Source organism: Amia ocellicauda, chromosome 10 (assembly GCF_036373705.1).
Source record: "Amia ocellicauda isolate fAmiCal2 chromosome 10, fAmiCal2.hap1, whole genome shotgun sequence".
NCBI classification, from domain to species: domain Eukaryota; kingdom Metazoa; phylum Chordata; class Actinopteri; order Amiiformes; family Amiidae; genus Amia; species Amia ocellicauda.
In genome coordinates this window covers 29,636,576-29,659,892 of record NC_089859.1, presented here as the reverse complement: position 1 = coordinate 29,659,892, position 23,317 = coordinate 29,636,576, and the positions used below count along the sequence as shown (strand labels likewise).

The 23,317-nt window shown below is 35.4% G+C and overlaps 1 protein-coding gene across 1 annotated transcript in view; it reads right to left on the bottom strand.

Annotated features, from left to right (window-relative positions):
* LOC136760445 (CMP-N-acetylneuraminate-beta-galactosamide-alpha-2,3-sialyltransferase 1) overlaps nucleotides 1-21,832 on the bottom strand; it is a 42,587-nt gene extending 20,755 nt beyond the window's left edge. Inside the window, exons 1-2 of the mRNA XM_066715852.1 lie at nucleotides 21,514-21,832; nucleotides 4,472-4,559 (exon numbers count right to left, since the gene is read on the bottom strand). The gene's annotated coding sequence lies outside the window, so the exon portion shown is untranslated. The remainder of the gene's footprint in view (nucleotides 1-4,471; nucleotides 4,560-21,513) is intronic.
* Between the last annotated feature and the right edge of the window lie 1,485 nt (nucleotides 21,833-23,317).

Here is a 23,317-nt window from a genome sequence, read left to right as displayed (position 1 = left end):
AGTTCTGTCCTTAAAATTTCAAGACCTAATTTAAAAAAAAAAATCTTATCTGCAAATAAGTACATTGTGAGCTGGAGAGAACAAGTAAGGTTTTATTTTTTCACAACTTAATTCACAGTGATTCATTACTAAGGCTACTACAGCACTATAGATATGCAAAGTATAATGCCACTGACATATTGTTATTAATTAGTATCCCTAGAAGAAATTTTAGAAAAAAGAAAAAAAGAAAATGCAGTCATTTTAGATAACACACACCAGATAATACACACCACTTTATTATGTTGATGGATTCAGAATCTAAAGATTAATTATCTGTTTATCATGTATCAGACGGCTCTATAAGACTTTAAAACAACTAACATATGAATGAGCACAGCAGTAATCAAGACTGAAGTATGGTAGGACCTACTATGAAGCAACATAATGTTAGCCTTTTGTTTAATAAGCAATCGTTTTTCTGAAATCACATGTTGCATAATTAATAATAATAAACTGCTGTACTCTAATGCTGACTTCAAGGCAATAATTCTGGGGTGATGCACGTCTGTGTGAATTATTTTGTTATTTGCAAGCCATGTATTTTAGAAAAACAATGAATACAATCTATTGCAATGCAATGTCTAATGGGTTTAATTTGAGCAATGCACTCAATATTGCTTAGGAGACTTTATTGGTTCTCTTTAAGAGCAGCACTTTGGGTTCCTGTTGAACTTTGCCGTTCTTAAAAATATATGGGTCTGTGAAAATCAAACAAGCCATGTGGAGAGTCAAATACAGTAGTCAGATTTGTAATGCAGCAACAAATACAATATTTGTGCAAGGAAGATTGCATTAAATGTGAAATTAATTTTTCATCTTTCACCAAAATAGGAAAAATGCGATTTTCTCGGTTAGATAAATGGATTGCCTTTTGATTTACTGTGCCAATGTCTTGGTTGCAAGTTATTTCTTGCATCCTGCTTGATATCAAGTTTCACCACTAAATTGTTTCAGATGCCAAAACTACACATATATCATATTCTTTACATGCCCTTGTGAAAGGAGATTTTGCAAATAGTAGGCAGACATCACCCCTCTGTTGTGGAAAACAGGCTAGGCTCTCTCCTTCAGAGTTAATCTAGCATGAATGTTAGCCTTTTAAACCAAAAACTGATGAAACCATGGGGGATCATCAGCCTCAAAGCATCATCTGTGCTCAATCTGGAGAATACAAAGTAGTATTCAGTGAGCTAAAGCAGACCCAATCCTTTCTACATTCATCAATCAAACTGTTTCTGACACCACTGGTCACGTTCACTGTATATCAAAGTGCAAGTCTAATTCTCATTCACAAACTTAGCAGATAGCTTTGGCAGAAGGACATCTTTGAACAAATGTTTCTGAGGAGGCAGAGTTGTTTCAAAGTCTTTATTTTGACCATGTGCCTATTAAGATAAGCATGGGTGTTTCTAAGACATATACAGAGGAAATAAAGGATGATAAGTGTATCAGAAGAGTTAATTTTTGTTTCTGGAGAATTGTATAATTGAGTTCAAGAGGAAATGTCTTTGTGTGGCAGGAACTTACTTACTTAGACACTTATTGGCAGAAGAACACTCATTTATCATGAAATGCTTGACAAATGAATACATACACTCACCTAAAGGATTATTAGGAACACCATACTAATACTGTGTTTGACCCCCTTTCGCCTTCAGAACTGCCTTAATTCAACGTGGCCTTGATTCAACAAGGTGCTGAAAGCATTCTTTAGAAATGTTGGCCCATATTGATAGGATAGCATCTTGCAGTTGATGGAGATTTGTGGGATGCACATCCAGGGCACGAAGCTCCCCTTCCACCACATCCCAAAGATGCTCTATTGGGTTGAGATCTGGTGACTGTGGGGGCCAGTTTAGTACAGTGAACTCATTGTCATGTTCAAGAAACCAATTTGAAATGATTCGACCTTTGTGACATGGTGCATTATCCTGCTGGAAGTAGCCATCAGAGGATGGGTACATGGTGGTCATAAAGGGATGGACATGGTCAGAAACAATGCTCAGGTAGGCCGTGGCATTTAAACGATGCCCAATTGGCACTAAGGGGCCTAAAGTGTGCCAAGAAAACATCCCCCACACCATTACACCACCACCACCAGCCTGCACAGTGGTAACAAGGCATGATGGATCCATGTTCTCATTCTGTTTATGCCAAATTCTGACTCTACCATCTGAATGTCTCAACAGAAATCGAGACTCATCAGACCAGGCAACATTTTTCCAGTCTTCAACTGTCCAATTTTGGTGAGCTTCTGCAAATTGTAGCCTCTTTTTCCTATTTGTAGTGGAGATGAGTGGTACCCGGTGGGGTCTTCTGCTGTTGTAGCCCATCCGCCTCAAGGTTGTACGTGTTGTGGCTTCACAAATGCTTTGCTGCATACCTCGGTTGTAACGAGTGGTTATTTCAGTCAAAGTTGCTCTTCTATCAGCTTGAATCAGTCGGCCCATTCTCCTCTGACCTCTAGCATCAACAAGGCATGTTCGCCCACAGGACTGTCGCATACTGGATGTTTTTCCCTTTTCACACCATTCTTTGTAAACCCTAGAAATGGTTGTGCGTGAAAATTCCAGTAACTGAGCAGATTGTGAAATACTCAGAGCGGCCCGTCTGGCACCAACAACCATGCCACGCTCAAAATTGCTTAAATCACCTTTCTTTCCCATTCAGACATTCAGTTTGGAGTTCAGGAGATTGTCTTGACCAGGACCACACCCCTAAATGCATTGAAGCAACTGCCATGTGATTGGTTGGTTAGATAATTGCATTAATGAGAAATTGAACAGGTGTTCCTAATAATCCTTTAGGTGAGTGTATATACATACATAAATTATTGTTAGAGAAGAAACAGAAATTAAGTCATGTACCCTGCACAGTAATGCTAAAATAATACACCACAAAGCACTCAGGATAATGAAAAATGAAAAATCTTAAATTATACAATAAATCAGTGAAGTATACAAATACCTTCTTAATGCTGTCTAAGGTTAACGTGAACTCTGTTTAAAAACCTTTATAGCAAAGCTGACTTTCCACTGTATTTCTAAAGGGGAAAATTAAATGCAAAGGTCAAAAGCTAATTTATTCTTTGAGTTAGAGGTAAAGGTGTTCGAAAAGGGTAATTTGCCATGCTTAGAATTGGAATATTAATAATTAAACAGCACACCTTTCACAAAATGACCTTTATGAGTCAGTATAAATCTATTAGGTGATCAATTGTTTTTTTAATTGTTAAGTGAGAATAAAAGGTCAGTTTCTACTATTAACATGGACAAAATGTATTTTATATTATGTGTTTAGAAATTATTATTATGTGCATTGTAAAACATGCACTTACTAAAGATTAAGTTAGTTATCTGAATACTCTATGGGAACAGATAATGGACCAGGGTATAAACTGCTTGTATACTGTCAAAATGCATTGTTTTTGATAATATGTTGTCTAGTGGTATGTATATAGATTCAGTACAATTTTTAAATGAAGGGCATGGCACTGTCAGATCCCAGACGATGAAAAAACTAAAATAAGAGGGTACAGGTGATGTATCACTTCACATGTAATATATCACAGTCAGGACCTACAGACTCTTTCAATTATAACAAAGTGTAATGAATAGTAAGTGCCTTCAATCTAAAGACGTCTGCTTCACAACTTTCATCTTAACTCACAACTTTATGAAAAAGTAACCTGAACAAAGTGTAAGAGGTTATTTAATTACAATCATTTTACAAGTACACATCATTACAATAATTTTACTTCATTTTACAAGTACACATCCCTCAAAATCTGACATCATAACATCGTTCATTAACAAATAATGATTCATTCTACTCTTGGATGCTTTCAATCTGGGTGACGGGTAATAAAAAGGTCAAGGAGTAGATGGAACAACTCAACCCAAGATTACACTACACCAACTATGTACTAGACTGCATTTGCGAAGTGTCACTATAGGCTTTCAGTCTGGAGAGCAAAAGGAGTCATTCATCCATAGATCACAAAGGGCCTGACCAATCTAATGATATCAAGATGAAAGGAAGCAGGCTTCAGCGAGCAACACTTTACTTCACACAGCCACTCTCCAACAAAGATGCTTTGGATCATTTTAGTTAGTCAGTTTAAGAAATTGACTGTGGCTGGGAAAGACCCTGAAAGTCACAAAAACATAATAAAACATAAATAAACTGAAGTACTGCCCCCCCCAATTAAAAGGATAGCATGGTTATGGCACCTATTTTTGTACAGTGGGCTGTCATTGCATTTTAAAGCTTAATCTGTATGATATATATATATATATATATATATATATATATATATATATATATATATATATATATATGCATTTATTTATTTTTGAGGGGAAAAGTCTTTTTTTCAGAGAAAGAGGACAACATTTCAAAACAAGGATAAAAAACATAGTTACAGTACCTGGGTCAAAGAAGAGTTTATCTAGGGCACAGGTATCTCATCTTGGTCCCTCATTTCTCAGTACTCCAGGATTGTGTTCAAACAGTGGCTAAAAATAAACAAGAAACCAGATAAATAAAGCTTGATCTGTGAAAGAGATGTTTTTTGAAACAGAGTTTTTACATGTAAGTAGTGACTGACCTACAAGATCAGATGATAGGAATGCAAACATAATTGCTTTCACAGATTTGCTTTCAAGAGTTGAGTCTCGGCAACACTGCTTTGGTGGCAGACAGCTCTTTATAATGCTCACAATGCACCATAGATGAATACTGACACCCATGTGAAATTAATTGAGGCTGTATAATCTATGCTTACACTGTATATGTTGGAAATTACATTACAGTTGGGCTGTGGGAGGTAGCTAATCATGGAAGCTATTAAGGCGATACAAAATCTCAGCAGACATGGTAACACATCCAGAAAAGCTGTCACTAGGACTGCAGTTGCCAACCCCTGCTTTAACAAATACAGGTTCAAATTCAGGCAGTCTTTACCAACTGCAACAGTGAGCCACCAGGGGTTCAAGGGAAAAAATATTAATTGACAAGTCTACATTGAAAACAATACTTAATGTAATTTAATGAATAATGTAAGAGAACGTGATGTATCATGAATAAAATTAAAACATTGCATGAATCAACTTTTAATTGTAACTCATTAATTTTTTTCTTACTATCAAACCATCAAAGTGTTATAATTTAAAACTTTTTATTTTCAATACAAAAACTATTCACTTTTTAATGCTGACAATGGAGACAAAACTATGCTGCAGAAAACCTTTGTCCCAGGTCTGCTAGCAAGATAAACAAAATAAATATTTGTCAAAGTGCTCTGAAATTATTCAGTTTTAATTAATACACTTAGAAAAAAAAAAGGATTGATGGTAAAAAAATAAATAAATTGATAACACATTTCCCCGAAGTTAATTAATGTGTTATATCATAATATTGTTTGTTGTTCATTAGTATTAAACTGAAGCTTTTCTTATTTATAGTCAATAGACTAAAAATATTAGTTGAAATAGGTTTAACTTTTTTTTTCAATAACCTCTTAATAAGATTTTAAATAATGTTAATATATTCTTCACTTCAGAATAGGGTCTTCAAAAGCCTCAATTTGCGACCAATAACCTTTTAGTAAGATCTTCACTAATAATAATATTGTCTTCACCCTTCATTGGTAAATAACATCCTATATATGTACGTCTCCAAGACATTTTCTCAGTTCACTTTGATTGGTTGTTTAGTTACTATGGTATTGATAATTAACAAACAGTGTATAAGGAGAATATGTGTTGCAAATACACATTGAATAGGTAATGGATAAAAACTTGCATAGTAGGTAAACCCTAACATAAAGAGTCACCCTTTTCTACTGACTACAATCATTGCTCTTCATGAGGATACTTCAATAAACTACGTCCAAACTGTAACTTTCATTTTTTTTATTTAAAACTAATAAGGGATTTATGGTTCTAACAAGAATCAAGAACACTCATTAAGTATTTATATTTCACTTGACTCTGCGTATATTATAATCGGGGAGTAAACATTGAGGTAACTTGAAATGTGATTTAAAAATACCTCAGGGAAATGTAATTTCCCCACTAGACAGAATCTTGCAAAACAGCTGGAGGGTAAAAAGTAGACACCTACTGTTTAGAACAGCAGCATTGATTTATTGAAAAGGATTTGTATGGCATGTTTAAATGAGGGCTATCACACGGACACAACAAGAAAGTGTTATCTGCCACCCATGCTTGTGTGAGGCAACCAATTAATTAAAGGTTAAACAATCCATATTGTTTTCACTAGACAACAATGTAAATTGTCTTGGGATATCTGTCCTCCATTATTTTATTTTCAACTGCTATTTTATACTTTTGTACTTAAAAGAGCGTGCTAAAAATACATTGCCAAAGATTAGATAAACATAAGATAAAAAGGCCATACATTCCTATTGTAATCCCAGGAAAAACATTGATGCTCCATGTATTGATGATACAACTCTCTTTTAAGGGATGATTTAAAAGTTAACAAATAAAGAATAAAAAAATAACATTAAAACCAATTTATACACTTCTTTTTAATTGCGTTAAATGTATAATCTTACCCTCCCACAACAACTCTTGTTGCAGCACAGGTCAGACTAAGTCAACAGACATAGATCTTATAAAACATAGACTATCAGGCCATCAAGCAGAAACACAAACAACTGACCTACAGCGTCATTTAGAGGATTTGATGTTGTATGACTTAAAGGATTAATTGACAGCATTGCAAAGCTCCCAGTCGATTGCCTAGCCACAGGGCTCACTTCTACATTCGTTACATTCGTAAACATCTTTTTATCAGGTTCAGTGAAACAATTTCAGTCATGCCTTTTTCTTTCGAAAAAATGAAATACATCATCCCAGCAGTGACAACAAAGTATGAAATAAAACTCACCCTAGTGTCTCCTATGCAGGCTAACCATTTTGGGGTACCTTACAGTGTGGAGTTATTTTTCAATAAGTATGACAAAGGTATAATTGCTGGTAAGAGCCATCATTGTAGGTATGTACTGCACATTTTTAAAAACTGAGAAGCCAAAACATTGGGAGACTTGAATGTGTCTATGTATGATTAATGCAATTGTTCCAAGTCTTATATTCATATTATTAATTATTAATCACAGCGGAATTGCTTAGCGCTGTTCCATATTGATCAAGTGGTGATGATGTGCCTCCTTAGAAATCAGTTAAAATGTCTCGTAACAGAAAGATTTCTAGCTTATTATTAAAGTCCTTCCTGTAACCCAGGCTTTGTCATTCTCTATTAACAATTAGTCCAGACTTGCATCTATATTTGCACAATTACTTGTCTATGTCTATAGTGAATGAACAGTTGTTCTCAGTATATATCCCTCTGAATTTCAGGTAAAGAGTGAACTCTGTAAATAGAAGTGTTTATTGACAAACTGATAGCAAATACATTTCTTAATTGAAATGACACACAGAAAAAGAAAATCCCTCACGCAGAACTAAAAATAATGAGATTTCTCAAGCATTATGTAAATTTTTCAAACTTTAAATGGAATTTAAAGTAATTTCACAAGTCGACTGTTAGTTTTAATAATTGACCCACCACACTACAAGCATTCAAATATAGGGTGGCAAAGCCTACAATGTCTCTCAAGCAGTGGACTATACCAATCAATAACATCTCATTCCCAACATGAAAGTCAATAAAACTATGTATCTTTCAGCTAGAACCTGTATAAAAAGTTAAAGGCAATCCTAAGGCACCCGTTAATATTAAAGTGTTTCAAACACTATAGTGCTCTTTCGTCTTTTGTTTTTAGCACAGCTGAAAATACTGGAGTGACTCTTTTTGTTTGTCAGCAATTATACTCCCAGAATGCTCACTATAGATTTTTGATAAGAAAAAGCCATGGGGAATGTATTTCTTCATTGTGGTGTTAGCAAAAAAATACATACACTGCATATACACACTGTGATTACCCTATCAATACTTGTCTTCAATGGTACATGTAACAAATGGATTTCAGAGGCACTGCACTGAATGAGAATTGATTTACAGGGATGAGCAGCAATATGCAAAAATGTTCTTGCAATGGATTTTTCCGCAGTGCTCTTCGCTTCTTCCGGTGGTCTCAAAGGTCTACTGAACAGTATTTCTTACACTGATCAATATTAACACTAACTGCACTATTCTCTTATTAGCATTAAGATTATGTGCAGTTTGTTTTCTTTATCACATCAACTTTTAATAATTAAGAAATATAAAGTGTTGGATGTCTATGCTAGTTGTCCGTGTAATGTCAATCTTAGCAGGCTGGCTACTCTTGTCAATCATGGATAATTGAAGTTCCACAGTTGAATGCCCGGGGTACTTTATCCTAGTCAGCTCTTTATACTGTCCTTCCAGTTACCCAGTCAGAATATACAGCATCATGTTCTCTGGAAACTGAGAAGCAGCTTCCAAAATTGCAGGCCTTGATGAAAAAAGGTGACAGCATACATTACCACTTTTCATGCAAAGAGTGTCTTTATATTTCCTTAAATGCTGTAGATATTTATTCATTTACGTATTCATTCATGTGACAATAATCTTAAGACTTGTAATGCAATAAGAGAGAGAATAAGAGACAGATTTAGGTAGGGTCATGTGTTGCCTGCAGAGAGTGACATTATACAAACTCCTAGCGTAGACTACAGGGAGGACCTGAATGAGAGACTGCTTCAGAGGTTGCACACTTTACCACTATTAATCATTATAATCCATATTCCTGGAACACATAATCTTAAACCTAACAAGGAGGAAATAGAGTACATTTATATGATAAATACTAATCAATTGTTCTTTAAAGTTTATTTGTAAGTAGGAATGACCCACTACATTTATTTAGGCAGTCACTTATTCAGGTTGCATATCACAGAATGAAAAGGTTTAACCTTTTCAGTGCATAATCAGAAACACTAATTATCAAGCTTCCACTAATGGCACAATGATTTTGACAAGATTATGCAGATCTGTTGGAACACATTATCAAGGTGATTGTTTAATGAATAGAGAACTGATATCTAAAATCTCACACCTGTTGGTAAAAATATATGGTTTATTTTTATTTGTGGGTGTATAACATGTCTGTGTCTATGCGTGGGGTATTCATTTTAACACATACTGTAGGGAATCATAAAAAACAGAAGGTAAATGGCCTTATACCACTGTAATTATATTTGTAGGCACCCTCATTTCCATATCTGGCAAACTTCATAGCTTTTCACTGCCTGTTTTCTCATAGAAAATATAGGTACAAATATAGGCTAAGAGGAAGCATTATATATTTGAAAGAAGCAAAATTCAATTAAACAGTATACTGGATAATTAGCCACACGATCTTGGATAAAAACTGAAGCTAATTTATGCACTGGAATAAAAAGCCAACTATGATCAGCATTCTGAGAGTGTAAGAGACAGTAGGTGGCAATACTTCATTTCTAAAAAAGTTAAGTCAAAAACATGTACTCTTTTTAATCAAAGAGAGGTACTGTATAACCCTGAATACATTTCTTAGCAATATTTTATCATCCAAAATGATGCAAAACAGCATCAAAAAGTATCCCTAAGATTTCAGACAAAGTAAAACAGGACAGATGCTGAAATGACAAAGCTCTTATTATTATAGAAGTACAAAAAAGTAAGAGATGAGCACCTTGAAGGAAGAAAAGCATCACTACAGAGCACAAAGACACATTGGCCAGGTCAGGAGAGACAGAATAACGAATGCTTCAGGAACTAAGAGGGAATCAAGTGAAGGTGACAGTACAAACAGAAATACAATGAAAAAAAAGACTGGATCAAAGGCTTACCAATAGTCACCTGATATCTGTTATACTGTACAATTCAGATGGTTGAGAACATCCTGAAATATGATAAACTATTACAAGCTGCTATTACAGCTTAGAGTAATCAAATCAAATGATGTCTGACTTTAGCATCGTGTGATCCTACTCTTTCTCATGCCAATCCAATGCCAGAAATGACTGGAATATCATTCTGGCTGGCAAACCCATAAACATGCAAAAGTCACATCCATCACACTACACTGTCTGGCAAGAAGATCATTGGGTATAGTTTCATATTCCAAGATAACAACCCCAAACGCACATCAGAGAAATGGTGAATTTACTTTTCTTTTCCAGTTACACAGCAGATAAAAATGCAAACCCAATATACTTTCTGTATGTAATGCACGGCTCAATAGATGCTGAAGTTGGGCTACTCTTGTATGTTTCCACACTTCATTGAAGAACTACATGAGGCCTTTCTGATCCTTGACATGAGGAGAGGAATATCAATTCAGGACCCTGCCCCAGTACAGCAACTCACATTACATGTCTTCTCCTGCTTTTTGGCTTGTGAGAACTAAGACTTCAGTGGGGTGTCAACCAATCTCACTTAAACAGAATTGATTATATTGTGGAATGCTGCCACCCAGGAAGTCAGCTGTGACCAGCAGAACTCATTTAATAGCAGACTATAAATGCAGTGACATTCCTTTAAGGTCTTTACTGAGCGGCCTGCAACCATGACGCAAGGGATCAATTCACTGTACAACTCCAAAGCCCTCTATAAGCAAGCATTTTGGTATTATAGTATTGAATTTTAATTAAGTACACATTACGTACATAAGAGTCTATTAGTCTTAGAAATCAAAGGTTAGAAATCAAAGGCATTGAGGGGCACCTATTTGCTTTTTGTTGTAAGCCCTCATCAAACTGCTTTTGAATGTGCTTTCAGCTTCCACAAAATGGTTTGGTAGTCTGCTCCGAACACACTCTACTGTCTGTGTGAAGAAGTGCCTTTTATTATCTCCACCAAAAACATTTATGCTTACATTCCACTTGTGTCCTTCAATCCCAGTGCCAGCATAAATATAAACATTGACTCACCATCTAATTACCATTTTCTTATGTATCCATTATGAAAAAGTATATTTGTGTTATACATTTACGTTGATGCATGCTTGCATTGTTAAATCACCTAGTTTAAATTCTCATATTCTTGGGGAGATCTACCCTCAGATAGAAATGAGTATGCTGTATGTAATGGCTGATCAATTGTGTATGTGTTCAATACTATCTTATTGTATAAATTCCTGACCTTGGGTTACAATTGTGATTCAAGCAGCGGATTTAGGTTTTTACAGCTGAACTCCTTGTACTGAAACCCAGCCAATCAAAATGCTTGTAGGAAATAAAAACAACGTAATCCAAAATAGATTCTTTCACTTTGTCTCTCTTTATTCTAAGCTCCAGATTTTATCTTTTAGCCCCACTGATGACTTTTTGTCAGTATTTCACAAAAGCACACAAAAGTCTATTGTTTCAGAGAAAAAAAAGTACAAACAAGGTCACAATGCCATTTACAAACACCCAGCAACATTGTCTGGGTTTTGTTTGCTGAAAAAAATAAAAAAAATAAAAGCTAAATGGCTTATAAGTGAGTAATATCAAGCTGAATATGGTATTTAATTCGAAGTGCTTTCATTTTACAGAAACCAATAAAGGTTTTTACAGCGCTATCATTAATAACATAACTGATAAATGCATTAATTACAGAAGCTTCAACATATATAAAAGACTTTCAACAAACAAAAATGCTCCTTCAGAGACAATCAATACAAATACTTATTAGTTCTGGGGTTCTTAGTACTTACTAGTAGTACCAATCAAAATCATCAAAAATCCTTACAATATAAACAAATGTGGTTAAATGATTTTTTACAGCTACCAAACATTTCTTGTTTGTTTAAGGAATAGAATAGAAAAGGCACACATCAGGTAATGTATTATTCAAACTCCCCTTACCATTACATAAGAGAGATGTCATGAATGTTACACATATCATTACCATTTTACACATACTTTACTGATCTAAACAAAGTTACAAGTAGTTCCTGAATGTCATTTTCAGGTTTGTCTTTTCAAATAAAATAATGCCTTGGAAGACTATGCTCTTTAATCCTATATTTTTAGTTGCAATCTTTTTGTCTGCACTCTACCATGTTTTACTATTTAAAATTAATCCCACTCATACTTGGCTATTCATAACCACACTCATGATGTTTCCCAAATTGATCACAGTATAAACCATTTGGTTCTTCCCCACTCTCAGAGAGCAATTCAATCCCAGCTAGAAAATGCCCTGATCGACAACTCACCTCCTTTCACTTACTTCACTAATAAAGCACTTCAACAGACTTTACGGCACTGATGGTAGCATGAATCTAATAAAGAGAGAAGGGGTGATGGCAGGCTAACACACAACCTGTGTCTGTGACTGATATGACAGAACATCAGGTGACTAGCATTAGAAAACAACAACTAAACAAGAGAAAAAATGAACAAGTCATGCAATGCTCCCTGCACTTTTTAATGGTAGTCTGTATACAGTACGGTTGTATATATATATATATATATATATAGTGACATCGAGTTGGTATGTGCACAGCATCTGGGACTTGTAAGGACGGGTTTACAAGGTAGGGAACTGTGCAAATACATTACTTTTTATTATATACTGTGCACTAAAACAAAAATCTCCTTATTGAGTCTGTCTAAAAAGTTCAACTGACCCCTCCCTAAACATATAACTAACAAACGACAAACAAAACATACATTATAAGCAATGCAGTCTCAAATTCAAGTCTTCATGAGGAAACTAAAAGACATATCAAATAAGACGAACAATGAGCACATTCACTAAGCAATTGCATTGCAGCCTTCTGTAATAACACACTTACATTTATATGGGGCTTTATGTTAAATTGTGAGATTGTTCTTGAGATGTGTTGTGTCTCTGTACTAACAAGGATGTAACTAATGTGTATTACTGTAAGTAATAATAATAATAATAATAATAATAATAATAATAATAATAATAAACAGCCCCAAAAAAGAAAACCACAGTAGTACTTAAAACTACAATGAGAGCTGAATACAAAATGTAAACTGTGAACTGGAGAAAACTCTTAAGTAATTATTATGTCTTTGTCTGCTATATTTAGGACAAGTTTATTATCCCTGCCATTTCCAGTCTGCTGTACAACTAAAATGGATTTAACAGTATTTTGCATTTTAATTTAAAGCAAAAAGCCTGTTCACTTCTTTAGATAGCGTGCAACCTGTGAGATATTACAGGTTAGATTAACAAAGAGGATGACAGCACTGTGATAAATATATGCAGTCGTGGCAAACAATAAGCTGCTTTAACCAGGAAAGTAATTTATTCCGTCGACTGTAGTGGCGCGTGTTTTGTCAGTGAAGTGGGAGATACTGTTGATTGTGGGCATGACTTCACTTCTACACCCAAAGTACTTCTCTGGAGAACGATAATGAACCGTTGCCTCACAGGAAAAGCAGAGATCGGGATTTTGTGTAGGTCAATATTGTCAGCTTCTCAGCAATACAGAACGACTGACTTCCACACAAAACATCAGGTTGCTTCTACTGCAGCAATCCCATGTACGAAAAAGGTATTCTGATAGTCAGCTTCTTTTCAGTTACTCAAGAGAATTGTTTAAACCCCAAACAGCACAATATATCTAATTTCTGACAGTTCATACAAATTGAAAACTGGAAGCTTGTTCATATGGTATTCTTTCCTAGCCTCTTGGCTTCAGTTATTTTTCTCTCAGTATGATGTTAGATTTCACACTCCATGCAGTTGTTTTGCTTCATTATCACATCTAATGAAGTCCAAATGAATCTCTTCCAAATTATTCATTACTGAGAACCCACAACAGAAATGTTACCAGTCTGTTCTAATGACAGGATGTTGAATTTTGTTTCAACACACAAGTTTTAATTCTTGTCATTATTTTTTTTTAAAGATACATTATTAAGTAATCAGCTTTACAAAGAAACGTGAACTCCATAAATTGTAGTTTTCTAATTCTCTGTTCAAACAAAGAAGTGGGCTAAGGGAACACTCCACGCATGAATACTAAATATCCTAAGGAGCCAGTAACATAACTATTATAACAGAGCTCATATTCGCACAGAATTCTAAAGAGTTTTGGAAGTTAGCCAATTTAACAAGTGAACATAGAGGGCAAATTCAAAGTAGAGTCTAAAAGCAGTTTGAAGAGAGAGAGAGGGAGAGACAGAGAGAGAGACAGAGAAAGATAAATAGTTTATTTAACTATTCCCAGTCCAGTTTCAAATTGAGTTTGTTTGAATCAATGTGTATTCTTGTGATAATTACAAATACTCAAAATGCATAAGCACGATTTAGACATTCTTCAACTGCACAAAATATTAACTTTGCAGTTTTAACTACAACATGTATTTTGAGGTGGTATTCTATTTTTACAGAATTCATTATACAAGATGCTACTTTAAGAAACAGGAAGTCGTCGATCTAGGAAGTAAACTGTCAAACATTTCTGTCTGCCCATAGTAACAGAAATTAGATTATAGGATAAATACAACAATTACTCATTTGATGAAAGCATAATATTTCTGTGTGGTCTGTATCCTGGATCAGACCTATCCTAGTGAAATATGAATACAAGTAAGAAAGCATTCACTGCAAAAAAAAGAAAGCTGTTGGGAGAGCAAGGTCTTCAATGACTTATGCAAATGGTTAAAAAGACATGAATCAAAGGTCAGCTATCATTCCTGGCCAGGAAATTAACTGTTATGTCTGTGCACATTGGACGGCAATTGGCTTACCATTATATAAAGCAATTATTTACACCAGAACTGCTTTACAATGGGTTATTTCCTGTTCCTGGAACTTGGCAATGGCAGTGACACATGTTTTTAATTTCTTTAGAGAATGATCGTTTTTAGTGAGAGAATGTATGTAACTTTCCATGGAGGCAGATATCAAGAATTACGGGATGTTTAAAGTAATTGACACTTCTGATACCCTTCCCATGAAAAAGCTTTTTTCTTATTTTCTGATAGCATTTCAGTGAGGAATATGTCTGCTGGGAAGGAACTGGTTGAAAACAGGCATGACCAGTGGTTGTAATTGCTTCAAATGTTCAAAAGAGTCCCAATTGCATTTTCACACAGGGTTTTTTCACTGAAAGTACATGTGTATAAAAGAGTGAGCACAGGTCATGAATCCAGTGTTGACCATGCATTGTCTAAAATCGGAAGGTGAGGCACCACTATAATGCTCCAGAGCTTCAGGACCCTAGGGTAAAATGAATGTGTTACAGTCGGTCATCAAGTGATTATTCAAGATAACTGGAAGTGTCATTGAGCTGCCTTCACTTCAAGATGCATCACTTCCTGTAAGGACTGAATGTGTGTCGTTACAGCACTGTGGGACAGATCCTGAAATGCAGCACAAATGTGACAAGCCAAGCCACAAGTATCCATGTTGGAACACAAACCACAATTCATGTTCATTAGAGATATAATTGCCAAGTCTGCTTTGCTGCTACTGATGGACCACCCTATTACTGACGTCATGTGAAAAATTACTCTCTGCCCCCCCCTTAAAACATCTGATCCAGGGAGTAGCACAGACATCACTCTTGTGGTTTGTGGGATTTTACGACAACAACCGATAATATCAATTATATATAAGATAATATTAGTGTGAAGAAAATGTACCTTTTCATGTTTATAAATGCATTTTTATATGGTTACAAATCCTTCCTATCTTTTTCATGTCCTTGAAACCTTAGGAAGGATAAAATGGAGTCCAAATAAATGCAAAGCATTTGCTTTGACATAAAAAATGCAATTAAAGATAATGGCATTTTATACTTTTTTTTTACATTATGAAAAAAACATAATAAAAATGTTCATAAGCATCAAGATCTCTTATTGAAATGTTTCCTATGAAATATAATGCCATGTGTTTTGTAAATCTAAAGTTGATTAGACCTTTAACTTAACAAAAATATATTTGCAAAGCCCCTTGAGCCAGCATTTTTGTTAATAACATAAGGACCTATTAATGCCATTTCTTCAAGCAGCAAAAAGCACTTCTTCAATTTATGTAGTATACTGTCCCTAATTTTCAGTAATAAACTGTACTGTTATGTATTAATGAATACAATATTGAATATTTATGAATCACACAGTTTAGTAGTAATCAAATAATTACAACTATTATTTATAGTTCAATCCAAATGGTATGATAAATAATTAAGATAGTAAACAAATACAATAATTAAAAAAACTATAACAAATTCATTTTTTTTTTACTATGGCACTGGTCCACCAATGCTGCTCAGGATACCAGAACTACAATATGGTCCTATTTGCACACTAATGCAAGGTGATGTAGGTTTGTGTGGCCAGAGACAACACTTCTGTGTTGTGTATGTGTACTGAACATCCTATTGACATTAAACTGATTTGTAGACTAAACACACTTCATTTTGTATAAATTGACTGCATAATAAATATACAGACAAAGCTGGACTGATATCACAACACAAGTACTTAGCTTTTTAAAAAGGCATCTCGAAATATAAGGTTGTTTATTAATCAATACATGTTCATGGCTGCTTAGGAGATATTTATCTTAAAGTTCCTGATCAAAAAAGTGTATAGTTCTTAAAACATGGTCCTGCTTTAGCTTCACCTAGTGATCCACAGAATATATTTAATTTCACACATCCTGCAATACTGCCATAATGTCCAATATATTATAATTGTTGTGGCTCTAATGGTGTTTCCTTATTCAAAGATATTTTTTATGAGGAAAGGTTAAGCTAAATGAATATGAGAATTAGAAATTAATATAGTACAATGAAGAAGTACCAGAATTGCCAATACATTGTAATCATACATAAAGCATTTGCTTGATGGAAACAAAAGTTCCTAATTAGGCCTAAAAGCCTTTTTTAAATTATTTTATATTGCAGTGTTTACTTTTTTCCCCCTAAAATTACTTCACTACAATTTCTCTCAGCCTTTATGATTGAAAAAATAATTTTCCGTTAAAAAATGTTAATAGAAAAATGTTAACCATACATCAACAGGACAGATTTGGTAATTACATTAACTCATATCTGTATGACCGGAGGTATGAAGCAACACTTAAGAATGTTTTGCTTGCATCATCTAGTGTAGATTAAACCCTAGAACATTTTAACAACAGTTTACTGAGCCCGTCTCAAATTACTATAAGCAACTAAATTTGAAACAAAAACAAATGTACCATTATAATACGTTCAGCTGAATGGAAATTATCTTTTGGAGCGATCTTCTACATGACATCATGGATGATTGCATTTCCAAATCTGAACAATGTATCCACATGAATGAGAAATGGTGCTTGTATAACCTTACCTTTAGTCATTTGAATCTCATAATTAAATGTAATTATAGGGAAGTGAAACCCAGTATTTAACGGAGTGGAGTGTGCAATGTGATGTAAAGGCTCCACAAAGTTGTGTATCATGAACTGCAGGTCCACTGCACTATGATAAAAGTTGAAAAATTGTTACAACAAAAAAATAGTAACTGAGTGGTGAGATTCTTTTCAATATACAAACTCAACTCTTTATTATTGAGCTTCTTCTAATTAATATATTGAGGTTAGAGTTAGAAAAGAAGTTTAACTCAAATTAAGATGAGTACAAAAACACAAGTTTATTCAGAGACTTCAGTTGATTTAGGGAACAGACTTAAGTAAACAAAGGCAATACCTACCCCTAGAACAGCACTCCAGCACTGTATGCTCATCTGAGGTAAAATACATATAAAACAGACAGACAGCTGACAAACATATGGTCCAATTCACAGGGTGTGTCTGAGATTAAGCAGATTATACTTCAGTTAGACTCTATTAATCATATTGCTAGTCCTAACACTCTCTTTCCGATTTAGCAACCCTCCCCTGTACCATCTGCTGACCTCCTCTATAAAATACACTTTGGTTGACACAGAACCAAAGTTTCTCTTCATGGAGAGACCAAGATTGCACTGCTGTGAGTTACACTTCTAATGTGACACAGAAACCACTAAAAGATAAACAATCTTAATATAGACCTGCATTACACTGTCAATGATAGTAAGTCGTAGTTAACACCAACATTTAACAAGTATTTACAAATTATTTCTTCTGTTTATTCTCTAAACCAGTGATCAGAGTTTAAACACTAAAGTGGGACAAAAATTGCAATAGCTGCTGACAAAAGAACATGCAATTTTTTTAATGGCTGCTTCAAAGGCATGAACTCTGTAGAGGTGTTCCCAATGGAAAGACTTTGATCACCAACTCTGATTAGGATATTTACACCCCATAATTGTGAACAGCTCAAAGGAAAGACTCTCAGAGCTAAAAATAGTGGCTACATTGTCATTTAGAAACATAAATCCCATGCATAACTGAACTAAAGCACAAAACTCTGTTCCTGGAGGAAGTATTCTAATGTTAGTTGAGCTTTGAATGATTACAATTTCTTTGTTACATTCCTTTGGTAGGCCATCACACAACATCAATATTTTTTTCAAATAAAGAGCATTTTAAAAAGTACATCATTATTATTATTTTTACCACTAGATGGTGTTAAAGGTAAAATTCTTCAAAATGTATTAAAGCAACAACCACAATGGGATTTTCATACTACATCGTACCATGTGGAAATTTAATTAGACTGCCATTCTCATAATGAGGAATTATACATTATTCAGTAGATAACTTGATTAAATTAGGAGCCCCTCACAGCTATCAAGGATGTTGTGTTCGCAAAGGAGCTACCTGGTGCCCCAATATAATGGCCGTTTAAATTCTGAATGAATTGCAGTAATTACTTCGGATTACACCCAGTTGCATGGTGTTTGTCCTCATACCTCTTTGTACTTTGAAGGTATGCCATACATTTCTATCAAATATGGATGAAAGCGGCTGCACAACTGCATTTCAAACACACCAGAGCAATAATACCCTGTAACTTTTTGTGCAAATGATGAATTGGCTACAGTAATACATTTTAATTAAGATATTTTGATAGTGGACTGTCTTATGTGGCAAGTAACTATACATGTATAATACTCTGTCATCAAAATAAGAAATTAACAGACATTTAAGAAAAAATAAACACACACACAAGGCAAGGTAATTATTTCCACTACAACCATATAACACATTTAATATTCATTACTAACAAATTCCATGCAGACAATGACAATCAAACCCCAGTGAAAGGGAAGGTGACCTGCCATCCAACTCCTATGTAGATGTCTTTTCCCTAACCAGTCCTAATTAATGAAGAATGATCTTATAGACAGCAGGATACATCAATCAGGGTGTTACAAGGTGTATTTGTTCCTCATCTAAGCACCCTGTTCAGTGAATCCGCAGCATGTTAGTCTAATGCGATTCTGACAGATCAGATGGTTTGGAAATTAGCATGTCTACAAACGTATCTCAGCTTTAAGGACCATTATAGAGTTGTAATGATTCGTACAATCAGATGTAAAGCAAACAAACCTCTTTCAACTTAATTGGGCTAGGTTTCCATTTACACATTTCTCCAATACTCAGATCTTTTGCCCTCACTGTTCCTGAACTTGGTTTTCCCTGATGGCTGATTACTTTTTTGTAGATACATGGGTTCTCTTCCCCCACCCATCCTCCAACATGGTGTCATTAGCCCTTAATACAGTTTGATTTACTCCCGACAGAATGCAATTTCTATACCTTGATCCATCATAGACTGCCGTTACTCTTATTGGAGTAATTTACTGGAATGTAGCAGTCTTTGTGTTGGTCTAATTAAAGGGTTCATGTTATGTCCCAGGCTGTTTTCTGTGTCACCATTCTAACAGGGTGAAGTTTCTCTACCACTGAACATCCCACCTACACCAGGGAAAACTGCTTTATATAAACAGTGTTACATAGAGGGTAGGGTTGCAAAGTAAAAACACACACAGAACATATTACACATTAAGCTATGTTTATTAATGGCAGGGTTGAATGCTAATGAAATACATTACTTCATTACATAAACTATTAAAAATTGCACAATGCATGTTAATGAGCATTGCTGTGAAATCTTAAGTTAATGGTAAACTAAAGGGCTTATTACTCAGTCACAGCAAAAGATTCCCCAATCCCTTCCGATTGAAATTAATCAAAAAGGATTGCTTAACAAACGACTCACTTATGGACTAATATTGTAACACACTCTGTAAACACTACCAGAAAGTTTGGTAATTGACAAACTGTGTTCTAATTTTCACAACGTATTATTAATGGAATGAAAATAAATGCATATAACACACAGCCACATAAACAAGTTTTATAAATGAACGAACAGAACACATATTTATTTCAATACAGATCACCAATTCAATAAATCCAATTTTTTCCTGTTGCTGCAGTTTAATGGTGTCTTTGTGGATCACATAATTGCAAGCCAACTACAAATGTAAATCCATTTATTTACCTGTTAGACCAACTTCCCCCTGCTCTGCCTTAACAGAATCTCCTTTCACCCCAAAATAACACAGGAACACATTAAACCATTCATTTACACCTTTACATTAGCCAAGTATTAATACTTTTTCATCATTTCATCACCAAATACCACTGCATTACAGCATTTCAGGTTTCTAAAATATATACTAGAGATCATTTTAAATGGTGGTCTCTTGCATACCCCTGCCTTTCAGCTTGTGTTAATATGTTGCTTAATTGTTGATTTTATTAGATTTTTTTAGCTTCAATTTAGAACAAGCAATTTCTCTTGCACTTGAATGTCATTAGTCTAGATGACTCCAAATGGGTATATGGTGACAAAAAAAAGTGACTAAGCAGTGAGGACAGCAAATTATATACTCCCAAGAGCTTGCATTACACACACCTATAAAACACAGCACTGCTTCGGTCTTTAAATCAACTACATTAAACAAAGAGGCCCGGTTTTGGTAAAAGATATTGCAAAGACTGCCTAAACATATATTTGATCCCAAAGCATCGCCAATACCACACACACACATTAAAAAAAAAAACTCTTCAGTGTAAATACATACCGAGAACTGCCACATTACAACACAACAAAAACGCAACAACGTAGCAGTCAGCTTGTGGGTTGGTTGGGGCCAATGCAATTTTGTTGTGAAGGAAACGTCGCAAATGTGAACTGGTGCCAAAGAAACGTGGTGGCAGGGTTGCTAAAACCACCATTTGAAACGTGGTAGACTAATGCACTGCGTAGTGGGATATTGGCTCCACTACAATGACAGACACGATTGGTCTAGTTTTATTTTACATTGTGGAAACTTAGCTCAAATCCATAGTGCTGAATTGCGCTCATTTCTAAGAATGCCTGGGGATGGCTGCGCAGAACACGTAGCGCAACGCAGAAGTTCCCCAGGTTCACAAGTAAGTAGGTTGCTTTCGTGAAAGAGCTACTACACACCAACAACTTTACACAACACTTGCCACACATTTAAAAAACAATGCATTTGTGCTAATTAGTGTCAATACAATTATGCCTTTTGTACTTACATGTAATCCCCGAACTATCCGCTGCTTCGGCGACCGTTATCCTCCACAGGATTCCCTCAGTCCGTCAGTGCACTGTGCCGCCGCTACCCAACCCAGGCACACACAAATACGAGCACAACCAAACGTATCCTTTACATAAGCGTAGATGATGCTAGGAGAGACCATTCATATACAGAAATGTGTATATTTACGGCGGCAGTCCAGTCGCGGTAACTAAGCGGGAGCGGTGAGTGTCTCTTGCCATCCCGGGGACACGGCGGCGGCTCCGGCGCTTTGCGCTCCAGGATTAATACCCCGTTACCGCCATGTGGGCTGGAGAGAGAAACAGTGTAACTGCGAAGCCACGCCCCCTGCCTGGGCCGCCCTGGGCGTCGATCCGCCGGGTACAGTAGCGCTGCAGCCCGGTGAGACAGCTGCGCAGATAGATATGTTACTTTCACGTCTTGGCTGAGCATTTGAGAAATGACCCTTCTTTTACCAAAAACCGATGAAACAAGTGGCAAAGTTTCATGTGCTTCCTTCCTATTACATGTAGTCAGATCATGGCAAGCCGCTTTAACATTTCAACATTGTTTATATCCAAAATGCAGGTCTTGATATCAAAAATGCTATTGTTTAGATCAGCAATGGTGTCACATGTTTGATATCAGAAATAGAATTGCTGATATGAAACACTGCACTTCTGATATCGAAAAAACGAGTGGTCGATATCACAAGTAAATATAATATAATAAACTGATATAAATAAAAAAAAAATGCATACTAATGTATTTCCAATGGGAATTGTTGATATCAAAACGGAATTGTTCATATCACTAATGAGTCAAAGGTTAAAACGGATTGTCTTTCACTGAGAATGCATACAACACCAACACATATGATACATTTTATAAAAGGAGAACTACTGACAGTTTATTTCTGTCCTCGTCTTCATGTGTAATTGTAATGTCTCGTAACAAATTCCTTTATGCTCATGACCCACGTTGAATTGTGGTGACTACAGAAAAGAGGGAAACCGCACACTCTGGAGTGCAAACCCAAAAATAATGTATCCATTAAAACCAACGTCTCGCCACAGCATGCCCTGATGAAGCCACGCAAGTGCCCAAACGTTGGTTTAAATGAATACATTATTTTGGGGGTTGTACCCCGGGTGTGCTGTTTCCCTCTTGTCCTAAGTGTGTTTTCGTTGACCAGCACCTCATTCACAGTATTGGTGTGCGTACTTGTACTAACTACTGAAAAGATACATTGAAAGAAAACAAGCAGTTAAATATTCTCTTTATAAAAATGAAGGAACTACAGATCTGCCAGGACTTTGTCCACCTAGTCATGCCAGTGACACCAGGAGTCAAAGTAACTATTGTAAAAAAGGAAGGGCAGGCATGGCATTCAAACATATGAACTAAAATGCTCACACAGGGAACTGCCATTTAAACACAAACAAACAATAAATATGTTCAGACAGAATGAGGACCATGGGAAAAGCACAAGAATATGATAACCAATACAAATTAACAACAAAAATACATGTATACAATCTCTCCATTGTCACACTGTCAGCTCAGAATAGTGGTCAATCCTGTTCTTACATATATTAAAATGAACTCAGTATATAAGGTGATATATATATACAGTTTTATGATGACCTGTGGTTTACACAGCAACACGCAAATAGTTAGTAAATGAATGATGTGAAATTACAATATGTTAATCATAAGTTCATCGCCATGGCAGAATGTGTGTAATGTAGTATGTTTTAGGGGTTAATCAAACAGTAAGTCATACACATTTGCAGATGTTT